Source organism: Pongo abelii, chromosome 6, assembly GCF_028885655.2.
Source record: "Pongo abelii isolate AG06213 chromosome 6, NHGRI_mPonAbe1-v2.0_pri, whole genome shotgun sequence".
Classification (NCBI taxonomy): domain Eukaryota; kingdom Metazoa; phylum Chordata; class Mammalia; order Primates; family Hominidae; genus Pongo; species Pongo abelii.
The window spans coordinates 138,035,277-138,055,485 of record NC_071991.2 but is presented as its reverse complement, the minus strand read 5'-3'; the positions used below and the strand labels follow the sequence as shown (position 1 = coordinate 138,055,485).

The following is a 20,209-nucleotide window of genomic DNA, read 5'->3' as shown; positions in this document are numbered from 1 at the left end:
CTATGGGTTGAGTTACTACACAGTGTTCAGCCCCAGTATCTACAATAAAGTCCATCGAATGGCTTCCAACTTTTAATGTGACCATAGGCTCCTGAAGGCCCAACGAGAAGGAGTGCAGTCTGTCCTAGTCCTCATATCTTTCAGCCCCTGCCAGCCTGATCAGATCAGTATCTGGTTCTGCTAGGGTGTGGCAGCCCCTGGCCGGTGACCTCTTTGTCTCACAGCCTTGGCCAGTTCCCTCTTTGCCTTATGGACATTTATCCTTCCAGTGTCCTTTCTTTTTGCACTGTGCACATTGATCCTTCTCTAACCTTGATCAGCTCTTGAATCCTTGTCGTGGCCTCTTCCACAGCCATGTCCATGTCCACGTCCACTTCCTCATCCTCTCACATTGCTAGTGTCTCTATGAGGGCTGTTGCTAACAGATCAGCTTTCTTTTTAAGCCTCCGATCTGCTTCCTTCTTTGCCTCCTGGTCACGGTTAACATACACTTTGGTGGCTACTTCTTTTTGTTTGTTTGTTTTTTGAGATGGAGTCTCACTCTGTCGCCCAGGCTGGAGTGCAGTGGTGCAATCTCAGCTCACTGCAAGCTCTGCCTCCTAGGTTCACGCCATTCTCCTGCCTCAGCCTCCCGAGTAGCTGGGACTACAGGCGCCCACCACCACACCGGGCTAATTTTTTTGTATTTTTAGTAGAGACAGGGTTTCACCATGTTAGCCAGGATGGTCTCGATCTCCTGACCTCGTGATCCGCCCACCTCGGCCTCCCAAAGTGCTGGGATTACAGGTGTGATCCCATCTGTAATCCTCCACCCTCCTACTTATAGAAGTAGCCTTGTGGCTACTTCTATAAGCTGGGTGGCATTCATGCCTGCGAAACCTTCCAGTTTCTGAAGGTTTCGCTTTATGTCACCCTGGGCCTGTCTTACAAACGATATATTTACCATACGCTGATTTTCAACAGCCTCAGGGTCAAATGGGGTGAAAAGCCAGTATATCTCAGAGTCTTTCATAAAACCGGCTAGGGCTCTCATCACTTCCCTGAAGCACCCCTGAGATTTTTTTCTTCTTGATTGCCTTTTTTCCACCATCCCTTAGCCCTTTCAGAAGTGTCTTTCGGTACCTCTGCAAATGCTGAAGCTGGGTCACATCTTCTGGGTCCCAGATGGGATCTTGGTCTGGGAACTGGCCCTGAGCGTATGCCTGAGCATTCACTGCGTCTGCTGGTGCATGGGCTTCTAGCCAGTGGAGAGCTGCTGGGTTACTCTCCTGCGGTCCTCAGCATTAAACAGTGTGAGAAGAAGCTGCCTACAGTCTGGCCAGGTTGGACTGTGTGTCAGAAAGATGGACTGCATCAGATCTATAAGAGCTTGGGACTTCTCTGTATAGGAGGGAGTATGGTGTTTCCAGTTTAAGAGATTAGTGGTTGAAAAGGGCTGATAGATGAAAGTCTGTTGCCCCCGTTGGACTTGGCTTTGGTCATCATAATAAATGGGTCCTCATGTCTCCCTGAGAGGTTTTTGCATGCTTGAGCACAGCCAGAACTGAGTCGCCCTGCTTGACTATCTTGATTTCCTTCCCTGGCCTCTCAAGGCTCTGATTCTTCCCTTTGGGGTGAAACTTGGGGTGTGCTAGCTCCTGAATTTGGTTCCTGGGGGGCTGTTGGCCTCAGTAAAGGGGGCCGGGCTGGGACATATGGAGGAGGAATCTCTGTTCCCTCTGGCAGCTCCTGCAAAACTGGCCTTTCTTGTTCCCTCTGGGACTTCGCCTTTAACTCTGTGTCTGCTGGCATCAAAGTAAGCTGCTCTTACTTTCACTTCTGGCTCAGCTTGGGCCACAAGTGTTTTGCAATGAGCCACTAAACACGGCTGGATCCAGGCTGGTCTTCTTTGTACTATATTTAACCATGAGTTAATGTAAGGAAATTGATCTGGATGCCCAGGCTATCCTCCGACCCCTGTCACCACCCTAAATACACAGCCAATTATTTCCCTGTCTATAGTTACTTTGGTCCGCCATCCAACTCCAAAAGAAGGCCATTCTAATTCACAGAGAGTTCTCAACATTTGGGGGGTCAGCTTAACTCCATAATCCCCTGCAAAACCTTTCTTAAAGTTTTGTAACATGCACTCCAATGGAGTGGGTTTTGATGACTTTCCTCCTATTTCCTCCCTTTAAGATGCAGCATACCCACTCTTCCTTTTGCCTCAGACCAACCAGACCTTCTCCTATTACAGGAGTTTTCAGACACCACTTGGCTTTGGAGAAGTCCTTATTCCCACCACAACTCTGAGCTGTGGGGCAGCTCCTATTAGCCATATGTGGTTCGCCACTAGTCCAGGTTGGCCCCACACTTCGCTTGGAGCACACAGTCCATGCTAAGAGATCTGTGACTCCCCGCGTCACTCCCCACATTGGTTTCTCCCGGAACAATCTCTCACACACTTTCACACACCTCCCTGCTCCCAGTTCCTGTGTTCCTAATTGGGATGGTGAGCCACTCTTGCCGCCTCCAGTTTCCTTTTCCTAACCAACTTAGCGAGCCACTCTCACATCTGGTGTCAGTTGGGGTGTGAGTTTCATCCAAATTGGCGAGCTGTTCTTGCTGCCCCTAACCCGTCTGGGTCAGACTACCAGTTACACCCTGGGAAAGCTCCCCTTCTATCCTTATGGGACGGGTCCTGCCTTGGGCCCCAATACCTTACCACAGTTCCTGAAGCGCGCTGTTTCTGGAATTGTCCTGTAGCCCCTCTCAGGTTCCGTTGCGCTGCTGGGTAGGGGTGCTGGATCACAGGAGAGCTGATTTCACCCCTCCAGGCTGAAGTTCTCCTGGTGGCACCTGGGGTCACAGGTCTCCCCGGCCCGGGGCTCCAGCCCCATAGGCAAAGGAGACAGTAGATCTGTCGTCTCCACTCCTCCTGGCTGGCTCACCAAGAAATGTTGCGGGATGCAGAGGACTAGACAAGTATGGGTGAATATAAGAGGATAATTATTTTAAGGTGTGCACCAGCTCAGTGGATTTATTTTTCCTTGAATTTCTGCCTCAATATTATCTAGATAAAGGTTGTCTTGTTTCTCTGACTACTTCATAAGACAAGCAAATTTTCACAAATTTAAAGGATACATTGTGGAAGGTCTGACTTAAAATAAGGCCCTTGTGGGCATCCTAGAAATTTATCTAGAATGGTGGCTCTCAAACTTTAGCATCCATCAGAATTAGTTGGAGCGCTGGCCCCACCCCATTGCTGATTTTTGTAGGTCTGGGGTGAGGCCCAAGAATGTGCATTTCTAACAGTCACTATGTGATGCTGATGCTGTTGGTTTGGGGACAACATGTTGAGAACCATTGACCTTGTAGATAGTGGTAGTGGTGAATATGGTGGTGGTGGTGGTGATGGTGACAGTGGTGGTGGTGAAGGTGGCGGTGGTAGTCAAGGGAATGGTGGTGGGTGCTAACTGGTGGTGGTGATGGCGGTGACAATGGCGATGGTGGTGGTATTGATGTTGGTAATGGGGGTGGTGGTTATGTTGGTGGTGGTGATGATAATGGTGGTGGTGGTGGTAACAGTGGTAGTGGTGGTGATGGGGATGATAGTGGTGACAGTGATGGTGGTGACAGTGGTGATAGTGGTGACAGTAATGGTAGTGGCATTGATATTGGTAATGATAGTGGTATTGATGTTGGTGGTAGTGATGGTGACAGTGGTGGTGGTGATGGTGATGATGGTGACAGTGATGGTGGTGACAGTGGCAATGGTGGTGGCACTGACATTGGTAATGGTAGTGGTGGTGTTGGTGGTGGTGATGGTGATAATGGTGATGGTGATAGTGGTGGTGGTGGTGACAATGGTGCTGGTGATGGTGTTGGTGGTGACTGGTGGTGGTGGTGGTGACAAAAGTGGTGGTGATCATAATGATAGTGGTGGTGGTAACGGTGACAGTGATGGTGGCGACCTACAATCTCTGCAGCAATAGGCCCACCATAACCACCACCACCATCATTACCACCACTGTTACCATCCACCACCATCACCACCACCAAATGACTGGTGATGGTGGTGGCAGTGGTGAAAGTGTAGCATTGTAAAGAGCTAGAATCAGCTCCCACACAGGTGAAGTTGAGAGATTATTACTGAGGCCCATGTCAGTTAGGAGAATTATGTCATACATATGAAGGCAACATGGGCAGTAAAAAACAAAACAAAACAAAAAAAACAGTTCTATCACATATGAACCCTAAATCAAAGTTTATAAGGGCGACCATTGAAAGTCACAGATGCTGGCTTGAGTCAACCTGCTGCTCACATGGGTAACTTTATGCAATCTGTTTCAGGATTAGTAACAGGAGGGATGGATATATTTAGAATGTTTAATGAATTAAGAGACTGAATATGCAAAGGGACAATGGCCATATATAACTATGCATTTCTATGTCTAGTGTCATATATGGTCATTGACGCTTTGCATATTCAGAGGCTGTGACCCACAACCTTTGCAGCAACCAGGGCGGGAGCCAAGCCAACCTTCTATGACAATAGGCCCAGAACGTCAGGATTTGCTCAATGACTGCCTGCTGCCCTAATTTTCACCGACACTTCCAACTCAGGACCAAGCCAAGAAAGCCAAAAATCCTCTCCAAACCCATCACATAAGATGCTGCTGCCTGCACCTTCCCCCTGCCAACATCTTCCAATTAGAGCTCACCTGAAACCTATAGAAGCATTTCCCACTAGTATTTGAGTCTCCAGTTATATTTGACTCTCTGCCAAATGCAAGTGATGGTGGCTGACTGTCTGGCCATAGAAAACGCTAAATAAATAGCCTCTGCCTTCCTCATTTGGGTGGTTTTCGTTGATCCCCATTGAATCTTCTCAACAGTGGAAAGCCAGCTAATTTTTAGGTTTCCATGTGTATGAAATGCTCCTGCTGGTGTTGTTAACTCTATTTCCACTAGGTGGCACCATTCACTCGGGAAGGATAACACACGCTTCCTGGAGGTTCCCGGACCCAACCGGGAGGCAAGGGAAGGGGAACTCTGCAAAAGCCCATCTGGCTTTGCTTCTCTTTCCACGTGAACCACATGACCGGGTTTAGCAGCTCGTATGTAACATTGCTACCCAGCAGATGTGATGCAGGGCAAGTACTAGTTCAAGGGGAAGATGGTGGATGGAGGTGGGGAATGGGCTGGCTCTGGGCTTCCCGGCCTCTGCATTTTAGGCATTCCGGGCAAGACAATTCTTCGTTGTGTGTGGAGAGGGAGGCTGTCCTGTGCTTTGGAGGATGTTTGGCAGCATGTCTGGCCTTTACCCACTTGATGCCAGAAACACTCCCTGTCTTAGTCCGTTTGAGCTGCTATATAACAAAATACCATGAACTGTGTGGCTTAGAAACAGCAAATATTTATTGGCCGGGCGCAGTGGCTCACGCCTGTAATCCCAGCACTTTGGGAGGCCGAGGCGGGCGGAACACGAGGTCAGGAAATAGAGACCATCCTGGCTAACACGGTGAAACCCCGTCTCTACTAAAAATACCAAAAATTAGCCGGGCGTGGTGGCGGGCGCCTGTAGTCCCAGCTACTCGGGAGGCTGAGGCAGGAGAATGGCGTGAACCCGGGAGGCGGGGCTTGCAGTGACCCGAGATTGGGCCACTGCACTCCAGCCTGGGCGACAGAGTGAGACTCTGTCTCAAAAAAAAAAAAAAGAAAGAAAGAAAAAGAAACAGCAAATATTTATTTCTCACAGTCCTGGAGGCTGAGAAGTCCAGGATCCAGGTGCAGCATGGTTGGGTTCTGGGGAGGTCCTGCTTCTGGGCTGCAGACTGCCGCCTTCTCACTGTGTCCGTGGTGGAAAGAGTGGGAGAGGGTGAGAGCTTTCTCTGGGGCCTCTTTGATGAGGGCACTAAACCCATTCATGAGGGCTGCACTCACCTTCCATCACTTTGGGGGTTAGGATTTCAACATATGGATTTTGGAGGCGGACACGTTCAGACCGTAGCACTCCCCTTTCCCAATTATGACAATAAAATGTCTTCAAACATTACCAAATGTCAGCCAGCATGGTGGCCCACATCTGTGTTCTCAGCACATTGGGAGACCAAAGTGGGAGGATTGCTTGAGCACAGGAGTTTCAGACCAGCCGGGGCAATAGAGCAAGACTCTGTCTCTACAAAAAAAAAAAAAAAAAAAAAAAATACCTGGGCATGGCAATGGGGCATACCCATAGTTCTAGCTACTCAGGAGGCTTAGGTGGGGGGATGGCTTGAGCCCAGATGTTTGGGGTTGCAGTGAGCTATGATTGTGCCACTGCACTCCAGACTGGAGGACAGAGTAAGACCTTGTCTCTTAAAAAAAAAAAAAAAAAAAAGAAAAATTACCAAATGTCCCCTGGAGAAGCAAAGAAGCAAAGTTGTCCCTGCTGGGGAATCACTGGTCTTAGGTCCTTGTGCACAGTTCTCTGCTGAGACCCTTTCAGCACCCCCTGACCTCCTTACCCCTCTTCCCACCCCACACCCACACTTTCTTCAGAACAGAATATAAGAGAAGGGAACGCCCTGCACTTACCTGCTGCAGCTTCAACGTCTTTGTTCCCCCCTGAGCAGGCTCTAAACCAGTGTGTCTCTAGTGGGGACTTGAGCCACCTCCACCAAAAACACCTGGGCGGCTGTGCACAGTGGCTCACACACCTGTAATCCTAGAACGTTAGGAGGCCAGACAGAGCAGGAAGATCTCTCAAAACTAGGAGTTCAAGATCAGCCTGGGCAACAGAGTGAGACAACATAGTGAGACTCTGTCTCTACAAGCAGACACACACCTGGAGTGCTTGTAAAACTGCACGTTCCTGGGCTGCATCCCAGACCCGTTGCATCAGGATCACTCAGGGAAGGCCAGAATCTGTCCTTTTTTTTCTTTTTTTTCTCCTTAAACCCAATGGGATTATCAGGCAGATAAAAAGTGTGAGAAAGGCCGGGCATGGTGGCTCATGCCTCTACTGCACTCCAGCCTGGGGTAATCCCAGCACTTTGGGATGCGGAGGCAGGTGGATCACCCGAGGTCAGGAGTTTGAGACCAGCCTGGCCAACATGGTGAAACCCTGTCTCAGCTAAAACTACACAAAATTACCCGGGCATGGTGGTGGGTGCCTGTAATCCCAGCTACTCGGGAGGCTGAGGCAAGAGAATTGCTTGAACCCGGGAGGCGGAGGTTGCAGTGAGCTGAGATCGCACCATTGCTCTCCAGCCTGGGCAATAAGAGGGAAACTCTGTCTCAAAAAAAAAAAAAAAAGTGTGAGAAGCACTGGCCCTGCCCCTCCCCCCACGTCCTGCTTGGTATCTCTGACCTGCAATTCCTTCCTAAGAGAGTCGGGCCCTGGCATGTGGATTTTGGCCCTGGGCCACCCATATCTACTCCCCAAGCTGGCAGAGGAGAAAATATCAGAAATAATACTGAAAGGGGCTGGGCGCGGTGGATGATGCCTGTAATCCCAGCACTTTGGGAGGCCGAAGCGGGCGGATCACGGGGTCAAGAAATCGAGACCATCCTGGCTAACACGTTGAAACCCCATCTCTACTAAAAATACAAAAAATTAGCTGGGCGCGGTGGCGGGTGCCTGTAGTCCCAGCTACTCGGGAGGCTGAGGCAGGAGAATGGCGTGAACCCAGGAGGCAGAGCTTGCAGTGAGCCGAGATTGCGCCACTGCACTCCAGCCTGGGCGACAGAGCGAGACACTGTCTCAAAAAAAAAAAAAAAAAAGAAAAGAAAAGAAATAATACTGAAAGAAGCAGGGAAAGGAGGAGGCCGTTGTGTGCATGTGCCCCGCGGCAATGACCCATCCCTTCCCCGTGAGACCACGGCCTCCTTGCTTTCTCTTTTTCACTCTTCGGTTGAATTGTCTCCATTACTCCTTATCACGAGGATCTCTGCTCCTCTAGTTCCTGCCTTCTGGTTTTCTAGGTGGCTTGCTCCAGACACCTTTCTCCCGGTGCCATGGAACTGGACTACGACTACCCACGTGCAGCGGGTGTGCTAACCCTGTGTGACCAAGGCAAGTCCCCTCCCCTCCTTCTGCCTGGAGGGCTTGGGCTGCTCATCTCTGAGGCCACTTGCTGCTCTGACACAGTATGCCCCCACCATGCTGTGTGCAACTCTGTTGCCCCTGGACCCTGTTAAGTTCTTTATTTTATTTTATTTTATTTTTGAGACAGAGTCTCGCTCTGTCACCCAGGCTGGAGTGCAGTGGTACAATCTCGGCTCACTGCCACCTCCGCCTCCTGAATTCAAGCGATTCTCCTGTCTCAGTCTCCTGAGTAGCTGGGATTACAGGCACATGCCACCATACCCAGCTAATTTTTGTATTTTTGGTAGAGATAGGGTTTTGCCATGTTGGCCAGGCTGGTCTCGAACTCCTGATCTCAGGTGATCCACCCTCCTCGGTCTCCCAAAGTGCTGGGATTATAGGAGTGGGCCACCGCGCCCCACCAAGCCCTGTTAACTTCTCTGTTCTCAAGCCTGTCCTGGCCACAAAGCCACAATGGTGCTGTCCTGGGCTCAGACTGCCTGGGCTCATCTCAGCCCTGGTACTCCCTGGCAGTGGCCTTGGGCAAGGCAGCCAACCCCTTTTTGGTTGCTTCTTTATCTCTAGAAGAGGCTAATATTAGAACCTACCTACTAGGTAATCTCTGTAATGTATTAACACTGCCCAGCACATATTCAGGAAAACGTACAGTGAGAATGAGAACAGACCACTGCTCTTGCACTTTTTTGCCTACATGAGAAGGCTGGGGCTGGGAGGGACCAGACAACCCCTGTGATCTCCCCAGGAATCTGACACCAGGAATCTGACACCCAGAGAGGGAAGTTGACTCACCCAAAGTCACGCTCCCAGCGAGAGCAGTAGTATATCAGCTGGCTTGCCTTTAGCCAATCTTTTTTATTTTGATTTGACTTAATCTGAGAGACGTAGGAAGGGGACATATATTAGAGCTTTCAGAAATATGTTCTCTCAAGCAAGGTGTGGCCTCTGAGAGGCAGTGCAGTGCTGTACAGTCATTTGGAGGTCTGAAGGCTGACCTTGGGCCTGGGGTGGATTTTGGTAGAGAGAGGGTGATCTGGCAATGAGGACACGGATGTAATGCCTAGCTCATAACCTGGTGTGATTAAAATATTTTCTTCTTGGCCGGGCCCAGTGGCTCACGCCTGTAATCCCAGCACTTTGGGAGCCCGAGGCAGGTGCATCACGAGGTCAGGAGATCGAGACCATCCTGGCTAACATGGTGAAACCCTGTCTCTACTAAAAATACAAAAATTAGTTGGGCGTGGTGGCATATGCTTGTAGTCCCAGCTACTCGGGAGGCTGAGGCAGGAGAATTGCTTGAACCCGGGAGGTGGAGGTTGCAGTGAGCCAAGATCACGCCACTGCACTCCAGCCTGGGCAACAGAGCGAGACTACATCTCAGGGAAAAAAAAAAAAAAGGCCGGGCGCGGTGGCTCATGCCTGTAATGCCAGCACGTTGGGAGGCTGAGGTGGGCGGATCACCTGAAGTCGGGAGTTCGAGATAAGCCTGACCAACATGGAGAAACCCCGTCTCTATTAAAAATACAAAATTAGCCAGGTGTGGTGGCGCATGCATGTAATCCCAGCTACTCGGGAGGGTGAGGCAGGAGACGTTCTTGAACCTGGGAGGCGGAGGTTGCAGTGAGCCAAGATCACACCATTGCACTCCAGCCTGGGCATGCCAAGAGCGAAACTGTCTCAAAAAAAAATAAATAAAATTATATATATATATTTATATATATTTATATATATATATTTATATATATTTATATATATTTATATATATATTTATATATATTTATATATATTTATATATATTAATATATATAAATATATATATTAATATATTAATATATATATTTTTATATATATGTATTTATATATATTTATATATATTTATATATATTTATATATTTATATTTATATATATTTATATATATATTTATATATAGTTATATATATATTTATATATATTTATATATATATATTTATATATATTTATATATATATATTTATATTTATATATATATATTCTTCTTTTGGCTGGGCCCGGTGGCTCACACCTGTAATCCCAGCACTTTGATAGGCCAAGGCAGGCAGATCACCAGAGGTCAGGAGATGAAGACCAGCCTGGCCAACATGGTGAAACCTCATCTCTACTAAAAATACAAAAATTAGCTGGGCGTGGTGGCGGGCACCTGTAATCCCAGCTACTAGGGAGGCTGAAGCAGGAGAATTGCTTGAACCTGGAAGGCAGAGGTTGCAGTGAGCCGAGATCACGCCATTGCACTCCAGCCTGGGTGACAGAGTGAGACTCTGTCTCAAAAAAATAATAATAAAATAAAATCTTTTCTTTTTTCTTGTTGTTGTTTTTGTTTGTTTTTTGAGACAGGTAAGCCAGGGTCCTGTTCTGTTGCCCAGGCTGGAGTGCAGTGGTGAGATCACGGCTCACTGTAGCCTCAACCTCCCTGGTGTGTGCCACCACACCCAGCTAACTTTTTATTTTTTGTAGAAATGGGGGTCTACAAGTGATCATGCTGCCTTGGCCTCCTAAAGTGCTGGGATTACAGGCATGAACCACTGTGTCCGGCATGATTAAAATCTTTAATGAGGGCTGGGCGCGGTGGCTTATACCTGTAATCCCAGCACTTTGGGAGGCCGAGGCAGGCGGATCACGAGGTCAGGAGATCAAGACCATCCTGGCCAACATGGCGAAACCCTGTCTCTACTAAAAATACAAAAATTAGCCGGGTGTGGTGGCACATGCCTGTAATCCCAGCTACTCGGGAGGCTGAGGCAGGAGAATCCCTTGAACCAGGGAGTCGGAGGTTGCAGTGAGCCGAGATCATGCCACTGCACTCCAGCCTGGTGAGAGAGCGAGACTCTGTTTCAAAAAAAAAAAAAAAAAAATTTAATGAAGCATATTACCTCACTCCTTCTCCTGACTCTGAAGAGATTGCCTCGTTGGGCCAGAAAATAGGCAGGGAAGGCTCTCAGAAGCAAGAGGTAGGTGCCGTGCATCCTGTGCACAGAAGTCCACGCAGAAGAGTTGGATTCACTGGCCTGACTGTCCTCCTGTATTCTGAAATCACAGTGACCACAAAGAGCTACAACAGCTTAAACACAGAAAGCCATGTCTCTAAAAAGTATCCAAATCACCACATTCTTGTTCCTTTTTTTTACTGTTCAAATACATTGTCCAAAAGGAACAGAAAGAATATAAGTATAGAGGGTACTTGGTGTGACAGGCTTCATATTTGAGACTTTGCCTAGTGGTGAATGACCTGGAAAGTTCGCACCTTTGTTCTTTGCTTTTTGTCATAAACATGCCAGTCTTTATAAAGTTACAAACACTTTAATTCTTTGTGTGAAAAAAAGACAGTCCAAAATAAATTAGGGTCATGAAATCAAACAGAAATGATTCTTATCACAAAATGATATGTTGATATGCTATCTGCCAACGCAGAGATTCTCCCGGATTCCCCATGGTAAGCCGGCAAAGGTCAGCCATCCATGGTAATAAACAAAGACCATCTGCCCCACAGCACCCCTAGTGGGCCTCAACAGCTGCCCATCTTATAGTCCCAGCCACAGCGGTAGGTGTGAGAGTGTCCCAGGAGGGCAGAGGGCACAGAGGCATCTCCGCCAAAGACCAGCCCTTCGCAGCCAGCGAGGATGAAAGAGCCCTAGGGCTTCAGTCTGGGTTCTGCACACTCCTGGGTGGCCTCTGCTCCCCGTCTACCCCTCCCACTCCTATCCCACACCTCCTGGATTGCATCTGATTGGGACCAATAACAAACCAAGCCTGGTTTTGAGGTTTGGGTGAGATGCTTGGCTTGGTTTTGTTTCCTCAGAGAGAGGCAGCCAGGAGGGACTGCAAGGAACTGGCACCCAGCTGTGTCTAGGTGGGAGAATGGGCCGAGGATGGGGTTAGAGATGGAATGAGAGAGGCAGGAGGGAGGTGGCCTTCTGTGGAGGAAAGGCATTTAGGTGCCAGCAAGAGACTAGAAGGGGAACCCTGACATCTGTAAGCCCTGACTTAGAGCCTCTCTAAGTTGGCTCGGTGGGCTCTGAGCCTGCAGGGCTTTGGTCTATGGATGGGACGGATGTGGGGGAGGCTTGGCCAAGGCTGTGTCAGGGTGAGGCTGTAGACTTTTCCCTGCCCTTAAGATAAGTTTCTTCCTTGCTCTACCTCATCCAAACTTGTCTAAGCACAGACATGTGGTTCTTCTCCCCACACCAGCTCTCCAGATGATCAATCAATCAATAAACCTCTTGTCCACCAATCATCTACTGTGTGTATAGCTTTTTTCTTTTCTTTTTAAATATAATTAATGATTATCTTTTTTTTTTTTTTTTTTTTTTGAGACAAGGTCTTGCTCTGTCACCCAGGCCAGAGTGCAGTGGCACAATCTCTACTCACTGCAACTTCTGCCTCCCAGGTTCAAGTGATTCGCATGCCTCAGCCTCCTGAGTAGCTGAGATTATAGGCGTGCATCACCACACCTGGCTGATTTTTTGGTATTTTTAGTAGAGACAGGGTTTCACCATGTTGCCAGGCTGGTCTTGAACTTCTGGGCTCAAGTTATTCACCTGTCTCAGTCTCCCAAAGTGCTGAGATTGGGATTACAAGCATGAGCCACTGAACCCAGGCTAATTATTTCCAGTTTTTTTTCCTACAGATGGATTCTGACTATGTTGCCCAGGCTAGAGTGCAGTGGCTATTCACAGGTGCGATCCCACTACAGAGTAGCATGGGAGTTTTGACCTGTTCCATTTCTGACCTGGGCCGATTAACCCCTCCTTAGGCAACCTGGTGGTCTCTTGCTCCCAGGAGGTCACCATATTGATGCTGAACTTAGTGCAGACACTGGATTGGCAAAGTGCACCACAACCCAGGACTCCCAGGCTCAAGTGATCCTCCTGCCTCAGCCTCCCATGTGTATACCTTTCACCTATGCACCTATGTGGTGAGCCAAGATCACATCATTGCACTCCAGCCTGCGCAACAAGAGCAAGGCTCCGTCTCAAAAGAAAAAAAAAAGAAACCACGGGAAATGGGAAGTACTGAGGGATATGACAAGGCTAGCCCCACCCATCAAGGCAGGGGACAGAGCCTGAGAAAGAGCCTTCGGACACTCTCTCAAATGTTTTCACTTCCACTGAGATTCCTTTTGGATGTAAATGTTGACAGAGCATCATTTTTGTCTCAGGCACTTTGACCAGTCATGGCATTAAGTCCGCCCTGCAACTCTGAACAACGAAGCATCATTCCTGCCATTTCATGTATGGGAAAACCAAGCCCCAACGGGTTATGTGCTTTATCTGAGGTCTCACAGACCCAGACCTATCTGGCTCAACCCATGTGCTTTTTGTTACCCCATGAAGCCTGTGAGCATCGGCTCTGCCCAGGGCCAGCTCCTCTGGAGGGAGAGTTCTGGATCAAGATCCAATCCATGTCCTCACTGTGGCTCTCCCTTCTGGAAGGTACAGGCAGTGCAGTTCCTTGGGGCATCCCTGACTCAAACCATCCCCTTGAGATCTGGCTCACCTGCTTGGGTCACTGTGATCCATTCCTTCTTGGCCTCTTGGCTGGCAGGATCTTTCTTCTGTCTCATCACCACCTGCCTGCCCTCCTGGGTTCAAGCGATTCTCCTGCCTCAGCCTCCTGAGTAGCCGGGATTACAGGCACCTGCCACCATGCCTGGCTAATTTTTGTATTTTTAGTAGAGACAGGGTTTCACCACGTTGGCCAGGCTGATCTCGAACTCCTGACCTCAGGTGATCTGCCCGCCTCGGTCTCCCAATGTGCTGGGATTACAGCCATAAGCCACCGCGTCCGGCCTGGTTTCTTTATTTTTATTTTTATTGGAGGGCAGTCAGAGCCTGGAAGAGAGGGTCTGTTCCATCCAAATACTGTCAGAGCAAAAGACAGAGCCATGGGCCCATTGAATGCATTACTCCCTTGGCTTATGGCTGAGATAAAGCCAGCTCTGTTGCCTGTGCGTGCTGGTAGACGGTCCTGGACCTAAAAGGGGTGGGGAGGGAGGGGGAGCTGAGCGCTGATGCAGGAGAAGAAAAACTGCCTGCCTCCCATTCTTCAACCTTGACACTCTGTGTTAATGGGGAAAAAAAAAAAGGAGATTAGGAAAATAGTAACCAACAGGAGAGTACCCGTGAGTCCTCCCATGGGCCAGGCACCATACCAAACCCTCACAACAGCGCTCTTAGGAGGCCACAGCCATTGCCATTTCCACCCTACAGATGAAGGGTTTAAAAAGCTGGGATTTAGAGGCTGAGCAACCTGCTGTAGAGCTGAATGTGCCCCTCCAATCAAGGCCTGCGCTCCGCAGCAGGACGCTGGAGGAAAAGGAGGGAGAGGAAGGAAGAAATGTTCTGCAGTGTCCCAGGGCTGCTCTGTGTGGAAGAAACAGGTTACTATTCAGGAGGCTGAGGTGGGGAGTTCGAGGCCAGCCTGGGCAACATAGCAAGACCTTGTCTCAATATAAATTAATTAAAATAAATGTTAAAATAAAAAAGACACGGTATGGTGTCTTTTGCTTGTAATCCCAGCACTTTGGAAGGCCGAGGTGAGGGGATCACCTGAGGTCGGGAGTTTGAGACCAGCCTGGTCAACATGGCGAAACCCCATCTCTACTAAAAATACAAAAATTAGCCGGGTGTGGTGGTGCATGCCTGCAAAACCAGCTACTTGGGAGGCTGAGGCAGGAGAATCACTTGAACCCGGGAGGCAGAGGTTGCAGTGAGCCAAGATTGCACCACTGCACTCCAGCCTGGGTGACACAGCAAGACTCTGTCTCAAAAAAAAAAAAAAATTAATTAAAATAAAATAAAATGAAATAAAATAAAATATAAAGAAGCAAGATTAAAGACTCAAAAGAGAAATCAACTTTGTCCCTTTCCTCTCATCTTCACTTTTCCCAGCTTAAGGCCAGGCATGACCTCCTACCCTAAGCATTTTCCAACATGAAGAGAAGCTGTGGACAGAGAAGGAGGACAGGGGACAAATATACTGTTGGAGTTGTCAGCGCCAGGAACAGGAGAAGAGGGGATGACTGAGAGGCCCTTCCAGGCTCCAACGTGTAGCACCAGCCTTGGAGGGCTATCGTGGGCTACCCTGTCTCCCTTCTCCAGGGAGCCAGCAGGGGCGGGGCCACATGGGGAAGGAGGGAGGGGTCCCTATGTGGGACCCCTGTCATGGTCAGAGCCACAGGATGACCCAGCAATGGGAGCAGCCAGCTCTGAGAAGTTGGAGGGCTGGGGGCTGTGAGAGGCAGGCAAGGTTAGAAATACACAAAGCACAGGCTGTGCATAGTTCATCAGACTCAGACCCAAGGAACTAAGGCAGGAGTTATTTTCCTGAAACAGGTTAGTGTCCAGAAGTCAAAGATGAGGGAGCGGAAGGCCAGGCATAGTGGCTCACACCTATACAATATAATCTCAGCACTTCGGGAGGCTGAAGTGGGAGGATCACTGGAGGTCGAGTTTGAAACCAGCCTGGCCAACATGGTGAAACCCTGTCTCTACTAAAAATACAAAAATTAGCTGGGCATGGTGGCAGATGCCTGTAATCCCAGCTACATGGGAGGCTGAGGCAGGAGAATCACTCAAACTTGTGTGGCAGAGGCTTCAGTGACCCAAGACCACGCCACTGTACTCCAGCCTAGGTGACAGAGTAAGAATCTGTCTCAAAAAAAAAAAAAAAAAAAAAATAGGCCAGGTGCGGTGGCTCACACCTGTAATCCTAGCACTTTGGGAGGCCAAGGCGGGTGGATCATGAGGTCAGGAGTTTTTAAGACTAGCCTGGCCAAGATGGTGAAACTCTGTCACTACTAAAAATACAAAAAATTAGCCGGGCGTGGCGCGGTGGCAGGTGCCTGTAATCCCAGCTACTCAGGAGGCTGAGGCAAAAGAATCGCTTGAACCCAGGAGGCAGAGGTTGCAAGCCAAGATCACACCAGTTTGCTTTCTTATATGTTGTAGCAGCCCTGGGAATAATTAACCCTCAAGAAGCCAAGTCTTGGCCAGGCATGGTGGCTCACATCTGTAATCCCAACACTTTGAGAGGCCAAGTCAGGAGGATCACTTGAGGCCAGGAGTTCAAGATTAGCCCGAGCAAAATAGCAAGACTTACAAAAAATAAAAAAGCCAACCATGATGGCATACATCTGTAGTCCTAGCTAATTGGGAGGCTGAGGTGGGGAAATTGCTTGAGCCCAGGAGTTCGAGGCTGAAGTGAGCTATGATAGCACCACTGCACTCCACCGTGGGTGAAAGACTGAGACTGCCTCAATCAATCAATCAATAAAAAAGAAGCCAAGCCTGGGAGGCTGAGGTAGGAGAATGCCGTGAACCCTGGAGGCGGAGCTTGCAGTGAGCCGAAATATCGCGCCACTGCACTCCAGCCTGGGCGACAGAGTGAGACTCCGTCTCAAAAAAAAAAAAAAAAAAAAAAAAAAGCCAAGCCTCTGATCTTTATTTAGAAAGTGAAAAACTTACTGAATAATGCTTCAACAAGCAAAACAATAATTTAAACGCTTACACTTAAAAAAAAAAAGAGCTTGCACTTTGCAAATGTGGGCTCTAAAAGTTGACTATGCTTAGTTAAAATGGGTATGTCATGAGGAGTTTAAGGAACTTAACAAGCCCTAGAAAAGCTTCAAAGAGTTCCCAGAAAGCATAAAACCCTCAGCTGAGAAGAAAACAGAGCTTTTTTCCTGTGACTTTGAACAAGTCCCTCAAATCTCAGGCGCCCAGTCTATAGGCACTGCCTGGGCAGTATTACGTCATCACACCCATCTTTTATTTTTCACTGTCTCTCTCCTTTCTCTCGCGCGCACACTCCTTCTGTAGATGTGTAAGGCTAAGCCTCTCTTCTCTCTTTCCCCCTTGCCTGAACTTTAGGCCTCTCTGCTGTCCCGCAGGACCATGGCTCCCAGCCCTTCTGGAAGTCACTGAGCTAAAGACAAGGATGGCTTTCCTCTGGTGTGGAGATGGACCTGAAGCCTGCTCCCACTGCGAGCAAATACCCCCGCCAGGCCTCCCTCACTGTCATCAGGGCACTCCTGTGCTCAAAAATTTTCTGTCCCCCGCTTGAAATCTGGCCAAGCCTACCCATCACCACTTGGTCCTCACTCGGCTGTTTCTGAAATGCCTAGCCTCTGCTTCCGGCCTCCACTGGTGCTGTTCCCTCCACTCAGAACCCTTTCCATTCACCCACTTTCCTCCACCTATGCAAATGCTATTCAGTGTTCCTGGCCCGGTCAAAGCTCCAGGGAACTTCCTCGAAGGCCCCAGCCTGTATTCGAGACCCGCCTTCCCCGCAGCCCACGGCATTTCCCTGCGGACTTCTGCTGTGCAGCCTGTGTTCCTTGACGGTGCCCTGCGTGAGTCGGGGCAGCGGGTCTATGAAGTCACTTCTCCTCTTGGAAGCTTTTCCTGACCACCTCCCTTCCCGCCCGGTCTGGGAGCCCTTCTGCAGCGCGCTCGGCCCTGGGCCCTCCCCGGCCTCCATCACCCGCATCGCCCGTCTCATGACCGTCATTACCCCGGCCGGACGGCAAGCTGCCTGGGGCAAGGGCGGTGCCTGACTCACTGCCCGAGGTGCCCCCGGCCCCGGCCCAGTGCCAAGAGTGTGTTAACTGCCTAGAGTACGCGGGGCCGGGCATGTGGCCGCCGTTCCCCGGGCTTGGACGTCCAGGTCTAAGCCTCGGGCCGGAAGCACCTCGCGAATCCGCCCGGGCCTGGGTGGAATGGAGCCGGCGCGCGGCGGGCGCCCTCCCAGGAAGGGTTAAGCCACCTCTCCCCCACCCCGAGAGGCGAGGGGGCGAGTCCGGCAGAAGGTCCTGTTTACCGCGGCTCCGCGCGGGGCCGGGCCCTGGGAGAGGGGTTGCCGTGGCAACCGGCCGGGCGCCCGCCAGCTGCGGATTAGCTCACTGGGCCGGGCGGGATGGGTCGGGAGGAGGGGGCGCGCGTCGCGCAGATCGTCGCGGAGCCACGGCAGGAGGAGGCAGGGGCCGCGGGCGAGCCTGCGCTGGGCCGGCCGAGGGAAGCGCGCCGCTGGGGCCGGGGGCGGCGGGGACCCCACGGGAGCGCGCGCGGCGGGGACCCCCAGGGGCTTGCGGGCGGCCGGGGGAGGCTCGGCGGACAAAGGGGCGGAGGGCGGAGGGCCATGGCGTCCCCGGCACCCGCCGCCGCCCGCCCCCGCCCGCCCCCGAGCTGCGCCGCCAGCCGTCCCGGCCCGCCCCGGAGCCCCCAAGATGCGCCCCAGAGCCCGCGGAGCCGCCGCCGGCGGGGAGGTAGGGCCGGGCCGGGCCGGGCCAGGGGGTGCAGGGTCGAGCTGGGGAGGGAAAGGGGACGGAGGAGGGGACGCGCGGGGGAGGGAGGAAACGGCTCGCGCGGCCCGAGCCCTGACGGGGGAAGCGGCTCTGCAGACGGGTGTCTGAGTTCCCGCCTGGTCCCGGGACTGTGCAGAGCGCGATCTAGGCGTTCCTCCCGGGCTCGGGCTGACTCTCAGGACTGAGCCCGGACGCCGCCGTCCCGTGCCTGGGGGACCTGCAGAAAGCCGGTGGACCCCCGCCCTGCGCCGTGCTGGGTCCCTCGGGGCGCGAGTGTGAGTGTGTGTGTGTCCGCGCGTATTTGTATCTGTGTGTGCGCGCGCGTGTCTGTGTGTGTGTGCGCGCGCGCGTGTGTGTGTGCGCGAGTGTGTGTGCGCGCTTGTGTGTCTGTGTGTGAGTGTCTGTGCGAGTGTGTGTGAGTGTGTGCGTGCGCGTGCAAGCACGGGGCATCGAGGCGGCTGAGCAGCCGGGCCCCCCTCACAGCGGTCAGCATTTGCAGTCTTGGGAAAGCAAGAAGGTAAAGATGATTGAATGGTCTTACTTCTTCCACTTTGTCCCCAAGAGTGGAGTTGGGAGCAGATAAAGCCCGGGGGAAGTCTGGACACAATCCTCACACAGAGAGCTGGGTGAGACCACGGAGTAGAGCCAGACCTCAGTCGTGGAATCTTGTCATGGGGGGCCTGGGACAGGAAGCAGGAAGCTGGTCAGGGCTCTCCAGGGGCGTAAATTGGGCAAGGGAAGTGCAGTGACCCTGCCTTAACCAGCTGGTGCTGACTTCCAGCTGCTGTTCAGATGCGATTCAGGAATGTGACTTCCCCAGGGTTCCAAATGACATCGGACAGTAATGGGCTGGGTGTAACAGAGTTGTAATAGGCGTGCTGCAGTAATCTTGTTAGTAAACTCTTAAACCCTCTGTGGTTACCACATAAAAGAGGAGAAAGAAATCCGTTCTCCTTACATCATCAAATATCAGATACCAAAAGAGTGGAGTAGAAAGTCTGGGTGGGCAGCGTGGGACGGAGCAGAACTCCGAGAGGAAGTATGTGTGAGTGTGTGTGTGTGTGTGTGTGTCAGAGACGGTTTCTGAGGTCTGGTAATGAAAAGGCTGGCGGGAGGCTGGCCTCCAGTCCTTTTGTTTGTTTTTTATTTTTATTTTTTTGAGACAGAGTCTTGCTCTGTCACCCTAGCTGGAGTGCAGTAGCGCAATCTCGGCCCACTGCAACCTCCGCCCTGGGGGTTCAAGCAATTCTCCTGTCTCAGCTTCCCGAGTAGCTGGGATTACAGGCACCCACCACCACGCACAGCTAATTTTTGTATTTTTAGTAGAGATGGAGTTTCACCATGTTGGCCAGGCTGGTCTTGAACTCCTGATCCCAGGTGATCTGCCCGCCTCGGCCTCGCAAAGTGCTGGGATTCCAGGCGTGAGCCACTGTGCCTGGCCTCCAGTCCTTTCATTCTGGAAGATTAATAAAATCTTGTGTCATGTATTCTAGTCATCCACTTAAACAGCTCTGTGTGCTAGGCATGCATGCTAGACATCAGTGGCACAGCGAGGTCGTCCCCCTTCCTTCCAGGAACACCATCCTAGCTGGCTAGTCAAACAAAAAAGTAAAACCAGTCCTGGCCCAGCCTGGCTGTGAGGGCTGCATGGCGTAGAGCTAGGGCAGCCCAGAGAGGAGCCGGTGCAGGGAATCCCCACAGATTAGGTGATGCTTGGGCTAAGCCCTGAAAACCGCCTCACCAAGGAAACAGCAGGGAAGGTTGTTTCAGGCTGAAAGAACAGAATGTGCAAAGTCACCAAGAG

The 20,209-nt window shown here is 50.9% G+C and overlaps 1 protein-coding gene across 7 annotated transcripts in view; it reads left to right on the top strand.

Annotated features, from left to right (window-relative positions):
• Positions 1–18,261: 18,261 nt before the first annotated feature.
• The window catches only part of DENND2A (DENN domain containing 2A), a 123,217-nt gene continuing 121,269 nt past the window's right edge, over positions 18,262–20,209 (top strand). For 5 of the 7 annotated variants that reach the window (XM_054559885.2, XM_054559886.2, XM_024250469.3 and 2 more), the window contains exon 1: positions 18,262–18,366. The gene's annotated coding sequence lies outside the window, so the exon portion shown is untranslated. Of the gene's footprint in view, positions 18,367–18,448; positions 18,923–20,209 lie in introns of those variants that run through there. The other 2 variants (XM_054559882.2, XM_063726167.1) reach the window with 2 other exon arrangements.